The sequence below is a fragment of the Nomia melanderi genome, unplaced genomic scaffold (assembly GCF_051020985.1).
Source record: "Nomia melanderi isolate GNS246 unplaced genomic scaffold, iyNomMela1 scaffold0150, whole genome shotgun sequence".
In the NCBI taxonomy this organism is placed as follows: Eukaryota; Metazoa; Arthropoda; class Insecta; order Hymenoptera; family Halictidae; genus Nomia; species Nomia melanderi.
In genome coordinates, this window is record NW_027475265.1 from 32501 (window position 1) to 40000 (window position 7500).

A 7500-nucleotide genomic window follows, 5' to 3' on the forward strand; every position below is an offset into this window, starting at 1 on the left:
TACGGGGAGAAATAGAACGATGAGTTGACTTATCGGGTCTTCGTTGGAATTACCGTCGCTGGCATTGTAAACTCCAGATGACCTTGTGATTCCTTCGTCGGGCACTGGTAAAGGGTGGCGATGATTCGTTCTATAATAGAAATACCCGTCGTAGCGATTCGGCCGAGACACCCGCCACGAAACACTCTCTCGTCGTGGAATCCCCGCGTCGGAGAGTAAAACGCGCGAAGGCTTACTATGAGAGAAGAAATAGTATATGCCGGTGGTTCGCGTGTGTAGGCTCTATACGAAATTGCGATTCAAGAGAGTAGGAAAAGACGCGATGAACCACGATTTCCGTGCGTCTTACGTCTCTCGACGATGGGACGATCCACGCGAAGAGTTGTTACGTGCTCGCGCGAGGTGCGATAGCGTCGATTCGCTTTTCTGTACGGGGAGAAATAGAACGATGAGCTGACTTATCGGGTCTTCGTTGGAATTACCGTCGCTGGCATTGTAAACTCCAGATGACCTTGTGATTCCTTCGTCGGGCACTGGTAAAGGGTGGCGATGATTCGTTCTATAATAGAAATACCCGTCGTAGCGTTTCGGCCTAGTCACCCGCCACGAAACACTCTCTCGTCGTGGAATCCCCGCGTCGGAGAGTAAAACGCCGAAGGCTTACTTATGAAACTTACGTCTCTCGACGATGGGACGATCCACGCGAAGAGTTGTTACGTGCACGCGTATGGTGCGATTGCGTCGATTCGCTTTTCTGTACGGGGAGCAATAGAACGTTGAGTTGACTTATCGGGTCTTCGTTGGAATTACCGTCGCTGGCATTGTAAACTCCAGATGACCTTGTGATTCCTTCGTCGGGCACTGGTAAAGGGTGGCGATGATGCGTTCTATAATAGAAATACCCGTCGTAGCGTTTCTTCCGAGTCAACCCGCTCACGAAACACTCTCTCGTCGTGGAATCCCCGCGTCGGAGAGTAAAACGCGAATTCATAGTATGGAAACTTACGTCTCTCGACGATGGGACGATCCACGCGAAGAGTAGTTACGTGCACGCGTATGGTGCGATTGCGTCGATTCGCTTTTCTGTACGGGGAGTAATAGAACGTTGAGTTGACTTATCGGGTCTTCGTTGGAATTACCGTCGCTGGCATTGTAAACTCCAGATGACCTTGTGATTCCTTCGTCGGGCACTGGTAAAGGGTGGCGATGATGCGTTCTATAATAGAAATACCCGTCGTAGCGTTTCTTCCGAGTCAACCCGCTCACGAAACTCTCTCTCGTCGTGGAATCCCCGCGTCGGAGAGTAAAACGCGAATTCATACTATGAAAACTTACGTCTCTCGACGATGGGACGATCCACGCGAAGAGTTGTTTACGTGCACGCGTATGGTGCGATTGCGTCGATTCGCTTTTCTGTACGGGGAGAAATAGAACGTTGAGTTGACTTATCGGGTCTTCGTTGGAATTACCGTCGCTGGCATTGTAAACTCCAGATGACCTTGTGATTCCTTCGTCGGGCACTGGTAAAGGGTGGCGATGATGCGTTCTATAATAGAAATACCCGTCGTAGCGTTTCTTCCGAGTCAACCCGCTCACGAAACTCTCTCTCGTCGTGGAATCCCCGCGTCGGAGAGTAAAACGCGAATTCATACTATGAAAACTTACGTCTCTCGACGATGGGACGATCCACGCGAAGAGTTGTTTACGTGCACGCGTATGGTGCGATTGCGTCGATTCGCTTTTCTGTACGGGGAGAAATAGAACGTTGAGTTGACTTATCGGGTCTTCGTTGGAATTACCGTCGCTGGCATTGTAAACTCCAGATGACCTTGTGATTCCTTCGTCGGGCACTGGTAAAGGGTGGCGATGATGCGTTCTATAATAGAAATACCCGTCGTAGCGTTTCTTCCGAGTCAACCCGCTCACGAAACTCTCTCTCTCGTCGTGGAATCCCCGCGTCGGAGAGTAAAACGCCGAAGGCTTACTATGAAACTTACGTCTCTCGACGATGGGACGACCCACGCGAAGAGTTGTTACGTGCACGCGTATGGTGCGATTGCGTCGATTCGCTTTTCTGTACGGGGAGTAATAGAACGTTGAGTTGACTTATCGGGTCTTCGTTGGAATTACCGTCGCTGGCATTGTAAACTCCAGATGACCTTGTGATTCCTTCGTCGGGCACTGGTAAAGGGTGGCGATGATGCGTTCTATAATAGAAATACCCGTCGTAGCGTTTCTTCCGAGTCAACCCGCTCACGAAACTCTCTCTCGTCGTGGAATCCCCGCGTCGGAGAGTAAAACGCGAATTCATAGTATGGAAACTTACGTCTCTCGACGATGGGACGATCCACGCGAAGAGTTGTTACGTGCACGCGTATGGTGCGATTGCGTCGATTCGCTTTTCTGTACGGGGAGCAATAGAACGTTGAGTTGACTTATCGGGTCTTCGTTGGAATTACCGTCGCTGGCATTGTAAACTCCAGATGACCTTGTGATTCCTTCGTCGGGCACTGGTAAAGGGTGGCGATGATGCGTTCTATAATAGAAATACCCGTCGTAGCGTTTCTTCCGAGTCAACCCGCTCACGAAACTCTCTCTCGTCGTGGAATCCCCGCGTCGGAGAGTAAAACGCGAATTCATACTATGAAAACTTACGTCTCTCGACGATGGGACGATCCACGCGAAGAGTTGTTTACGTGCACGCGTATGGTGCGATTGCGTCGATTCGCTTTTCTGTACGGGGAGAAATAGAACGTTGAGTTGACTTATCGGGTCTTCGTTGGAATTACCGTCGCTGGCATTGTAAACTCCAGATGACCTTGTGATTCCTTCGTCGGGCACTGGTAAAGGGTGGCGATGATGCGTTCTATAATAGAAATACCCGTCGTAGCGTTTCTTCCGAGTCAACCCGCTCACGAAACTCTCTCTCGTCGTGGAATCCCCGCGTCGGAGGGTAAAACGCGATATATAATAGTATATGCCAGTGGTTCGCGCGCGTCGTCTCTGAGATACGCGGTCGACAGAGTTCCGAAAACACGTGATGTGCCACGATTTCCGTGCGTCTTACATCTTTCGACGATGGGACGATCCACGCGAAGAGAACGTTCGTGCTTGCGTGAGGTGCAACAGCGTCGATTCGCTTTTCTGTACGGGGAGAAATAGAACGTTGAGTTGACTTATCGGGTCTTCGTTGGAATTACCGTCGCTGGCATTGTAAACTCCAGATGACCTTGTGATTCCTTCGTCGGGCACTGGTAAAGGGTGGCGATGATTCGTTCTATAATAGTAATACCCGTCGTAGCGTTTCGACCGATGTCACCCGCCACGAAAGTCTCTCTCGACGTGGAAACCCCGCGCCGAAGAGTAAACGCGAAGGCTTACCATACGAAAGAAAACGGTATTATACGCCTGTGGTATGTGCGTCTCGGCTCTGTGATACGCGATCGGCAGAGTTACAAAAAAACGTTGATGGGCCACGATTTCCGTGCGTCTTACATCTTTCGACGATGGGACGATCCACGCGAAGAGTAGTTACGTGCTCGCGCGAGGTGCGATAGCGTCGATTCGCTTTTCTGTACGGGGAGAAATAGAACGATGAGTTGACTTATCGGGTCTTCGTTGGAATTACCGTCGCTGGCATTGTAAACTCCAGATGACCTTGTGATTCCTTCGTCGGGCACTGGTAAAGGGTGGCGATGATTCGTTCTATAATAGAAATACCCGTCGTAGCGATTCGGCCGAGTCACCCGCCACGAAACTCTCTCTCGTCGTGGAATCCCCATGTCGGAGAGTAAAACGCGAAGGCTAACTATATAAGAAATATATAGTATTATTTATGCCTGTGGTTCTCCGTTTGCCCTACTCTCAGATACGCGACTCGGAGAGTTACGAATAATCGTGATGGACCACGATTTCTGTACGTCTTACATCTTTCGACGATGGGACGATCCACGCGAAGAGATCATTCCTGCTTGCGTGAGGTGCGATAGCGCCGATTCGCTTTTCTGTACGGGGAGAAATAGAACGATGAGTTGACTTATCGGGTCTTCGTTGGAATTACCGTCGCTGGCATTGTAAACTCCAGATGACCTTGTGATTCCTTCGTCGGGCACTGGTAAAGGGTGGCGATGATTCGTTCTATAATAGAAATACCCGTCGTAGCGATTCGGCCGTGTCACCCGCCACGAAAATCTCTCTCGTCGTGGAATCCCCGCGTCGTAGAGTAAACGCGAAGGCTTGCTATAGAAGACTATAGTTTATACGCCTGTGGTTCACCGGTTGCCTGCTCTCCGGGGTACGCGATCGCGCAGGAGTTACGGAAGAACTTGATGGGCCACGATCTCCAAGCGGCTATATCTTTCGACGATGGGACGATTCACGCGAAGAGAACGTTCGTGCATGCGTGAGGTGCGATAGCGTTGATTCGCTTGTCTGTACGGGGAGAAATAGAACGATGAGTTGACTTATCGGGTCTTCGTTGGAATTACCGTCGCTGGCATTGTAAACTCCAGATGACCTTGTGATTCCTTCGTCGGGCACTGGTAAAGGGTGGCGATGATTCGTTCTATAATAGAAATACCCGTCGTAGCGTTTCGACCGATGTCACCCGCCACGAAATTCTCTCTCGTCGTGGAATCCCCGCGTCGGAGAGTAACCGCCGAAGGCTTGCTATAGAAGACTATAGTTTATACGCCTGTGGTTCACCGGTTGCCGGCTCTCCGGGGCACGCGATCGCGCGAAGGTTACGGAGGGACGTGAAGCGCCCGAGCAATGAAACGTCCGCAGGAGGAAACGAGCAACCGCCGAACATTGTTTCGCGACGTTTCCATAATGTATTGTCGTTTCGCTCGCATCCCGCTTTTTTCCCCTAGTTTCCTCGACGCGTAGTTTCGCAGCCTTAGTGGACGAATCATTCTCGATTCGAGGAAAGATATGCAGTGGGGCGTGCAATGAGCCCGCCAGAGACCACGATCTCCAATGCGTCTTTACATCTTTCGACGATGGGATGATCCACGCGAAGAGAACGTTCGTGCTTGCGCGAGGTGCGTTAGCGTCGATTCGCTTTTCTGTACGGGGAGAAATAGAACGATGAGTTGACTTATCGGGTCTTCGTTGGAATTACCGTCGCTGGCATTGTAAACTCCAGATGACCTTGTGATTCCTTCGTCGGGCACTGGTAAAGGGTGGCGATGATTCGTTCTATAATAGAAATACCCGTCGTAGCGATTCGGCCGAGTCACCCGCCACGAAACTGTCTCTCTTTCGTCGTGGAAACCCCGCGTCGGAGAGTAAAACGCGCGAAGGCTGTGACTGTAACATATATATATACAGTATACAATGCCTGTGGTTTTTGCGCGTGTCGGCTCTTCGGTATACGCGATCGGCCAGAGTTACGGAGGGACGGTGAAGCGCACGAGAAATTGAAACGGCCGCACGATTGGAACCGAGCAACCGTCGAACATTGTTTCGCGACGTTTCCATAATGCGTTTTCGTTTCGCTCGCATACCGCTTCTTTTCCCCTAGTCTCTGAGACGCGTTTTCGAGCCGTTCTTCTACTATCGATTCTCGTAGAGAGAAGGGACCGGGTAGTCTGGAAGTGGAACCCGCATCTTGCGTGTACCGTACACGGAATTGAGAGGACCGGCCGTGAAGCTCGTTTTAAAGCCGTGCGTCTGACACCCAACTCTTGCGCGCCAATTTCGCGGCAAGAGATAATATGGGACGAATGACCGGCAAAGAGCCAGCTGTGAAGTCTGTTTTTTTAATCGAATCCGTGGACGTGTGTATGCCGTAGCGTCGCTCGTCGTGTTCGTTCATGGTCGTTCCGAGAGAAAGAACGAAAGCGGTAACGAAGGGACCGGCCGTGAAGCTCGTTTTAAAGCCGCGCGTCTGACACCCAACTCTTGCGCGCCAATTTCGCGGCAAGAGATAACATGGGACGAATGACCGGCAAAGAGCCAGCTGTGAAGTCTTTTTTCATTATTTGCTTTCAATCGATCGATCGGTACGATTCGTGCAACGTTTCGCGCGATGCGACGCGAAAACATGCGCGCAACAATAGATGCGTCTGATCGGAAGAACGCGAGGGTCGACTGCACGCGATGGATTCAGTATCGGGTAGGATACAAAATATATCCCCGTCGTTTCCACGCGTGCGAGTCTTCTGCGTCTTTCGCGGGTTTTTGAATGCACTATACGCCCGGAACGTCGAGAAATATATACATATTACTTGAACGTTTTTCGTCTCGAAAGGCTTCGGTGTCGTCTCCAAGGCGACGCCTGAATCTCCTTCGCGCGCTGGTCGGAGATTCAGGTATCAACTTTTATCTTCTCTTTGAAAGAAGAGAGATATTAGGTCGAACAAATGAGAATAAAATTATATATGTGAAATATAAAATTTATACGATTACCCTGAACGGTGGATCACTTGGCTCGTGGGTCGATGAAGAACGCAGCTAATTGCGCGTCAACGTGTGAACTGCAGGACACATGAACATCGACATTTCGAACGCACATTGCGGTCCACGGATACAATTCCTGGACCACGCCTGGCTGAGGGTCGTTTACGTACCATACACTGCTTGCGTAGCTCTGTCAAATCCCCGCCGTCGTTCACCTCTTCGGATCGAACGTTTTTTTACCGAAGGGCGCAAAGAACGTTTCTGAGTCGGGTTAAGAGAAGGATGCTACGTACGAGCGAACGATGGGTGTCTCGTCGGCGTTTGTCGCGGACACGCGAAAATTCTGTGAATTTCACGGACAGTGTACGTTCTAGTTGTTGCAAAACGATCGGAATCGTTTGTATGGACTCGCGTGAGTGTTCGCGGCGTCGTGCGTCGTTCAATTACGACCGCCCGCGGATACCGCTCCACTGCGATATGGATCTGAGCGACAACTTTTTCGGCTGTTCGTGAGATGAACGGTTTCGTGTGTTTAGAAAAATTTTTTTTCCCGCGCTCCCGACGTCACCTGAAATGATGCGTCAGAGGTGAAAGAAAATATTAAGAAGTCGAGAGAGAGAGAGACTACACACGTTTTATTCATATTTTGTATACCGTGCGTGAGACGGATGTGCACGACACGTCGTATGTCGGTATATTACCGACTGGCCCCAGGGAGATTGTTTTCTTCCTCTCTTACGAATGAGATGTACGTTTCGGAGGATCGTCGTTACCGAAACACACGGCAAAACGAGACTTCTCGCAGCAGAACCTTTATACACAATACACATCGACTCTTTTTACCCCGAGAGAGAGAGAAAAGGTGTATTTCTTTTTTTTATTTTTCGAATTCGACGCACGAACGCTTTGACGACTGGAGAAAAACACGGTGTGTGTTAAAATCGTGCGGGACGAGCATGCGTATTCGTAACGGGTCGAATAGTTCTTATTCCCCGTCGTCGCGTGTCCTCGCTGGACCACCACCGTGCGCTTCCGCCACGTTCAGTTGAATTTCGAAATATATATATATAAAAAGAATCACCATATACTCTCTTTCGG

General features: G+C 50.3%; 1 non-coding gene across 1 annotated transcript; it reads left to right on the forward strand.

Moving 5' to 3' along the window:
• Positions 1–6408: 6408 nt before the first annotated feature.
• Positions 6409–6563, forward strand: LOC143175642 (5.8S ribosomal RNA). The gene has a single exon (XR_013000346.1). It is a non-coding gene; the product is annotated as a 5.8S ribosomal RNA (ribosomal RNA).
• The last annotated feature ends 937 nt before the right edge of the window (positions 6564–7500 follow it).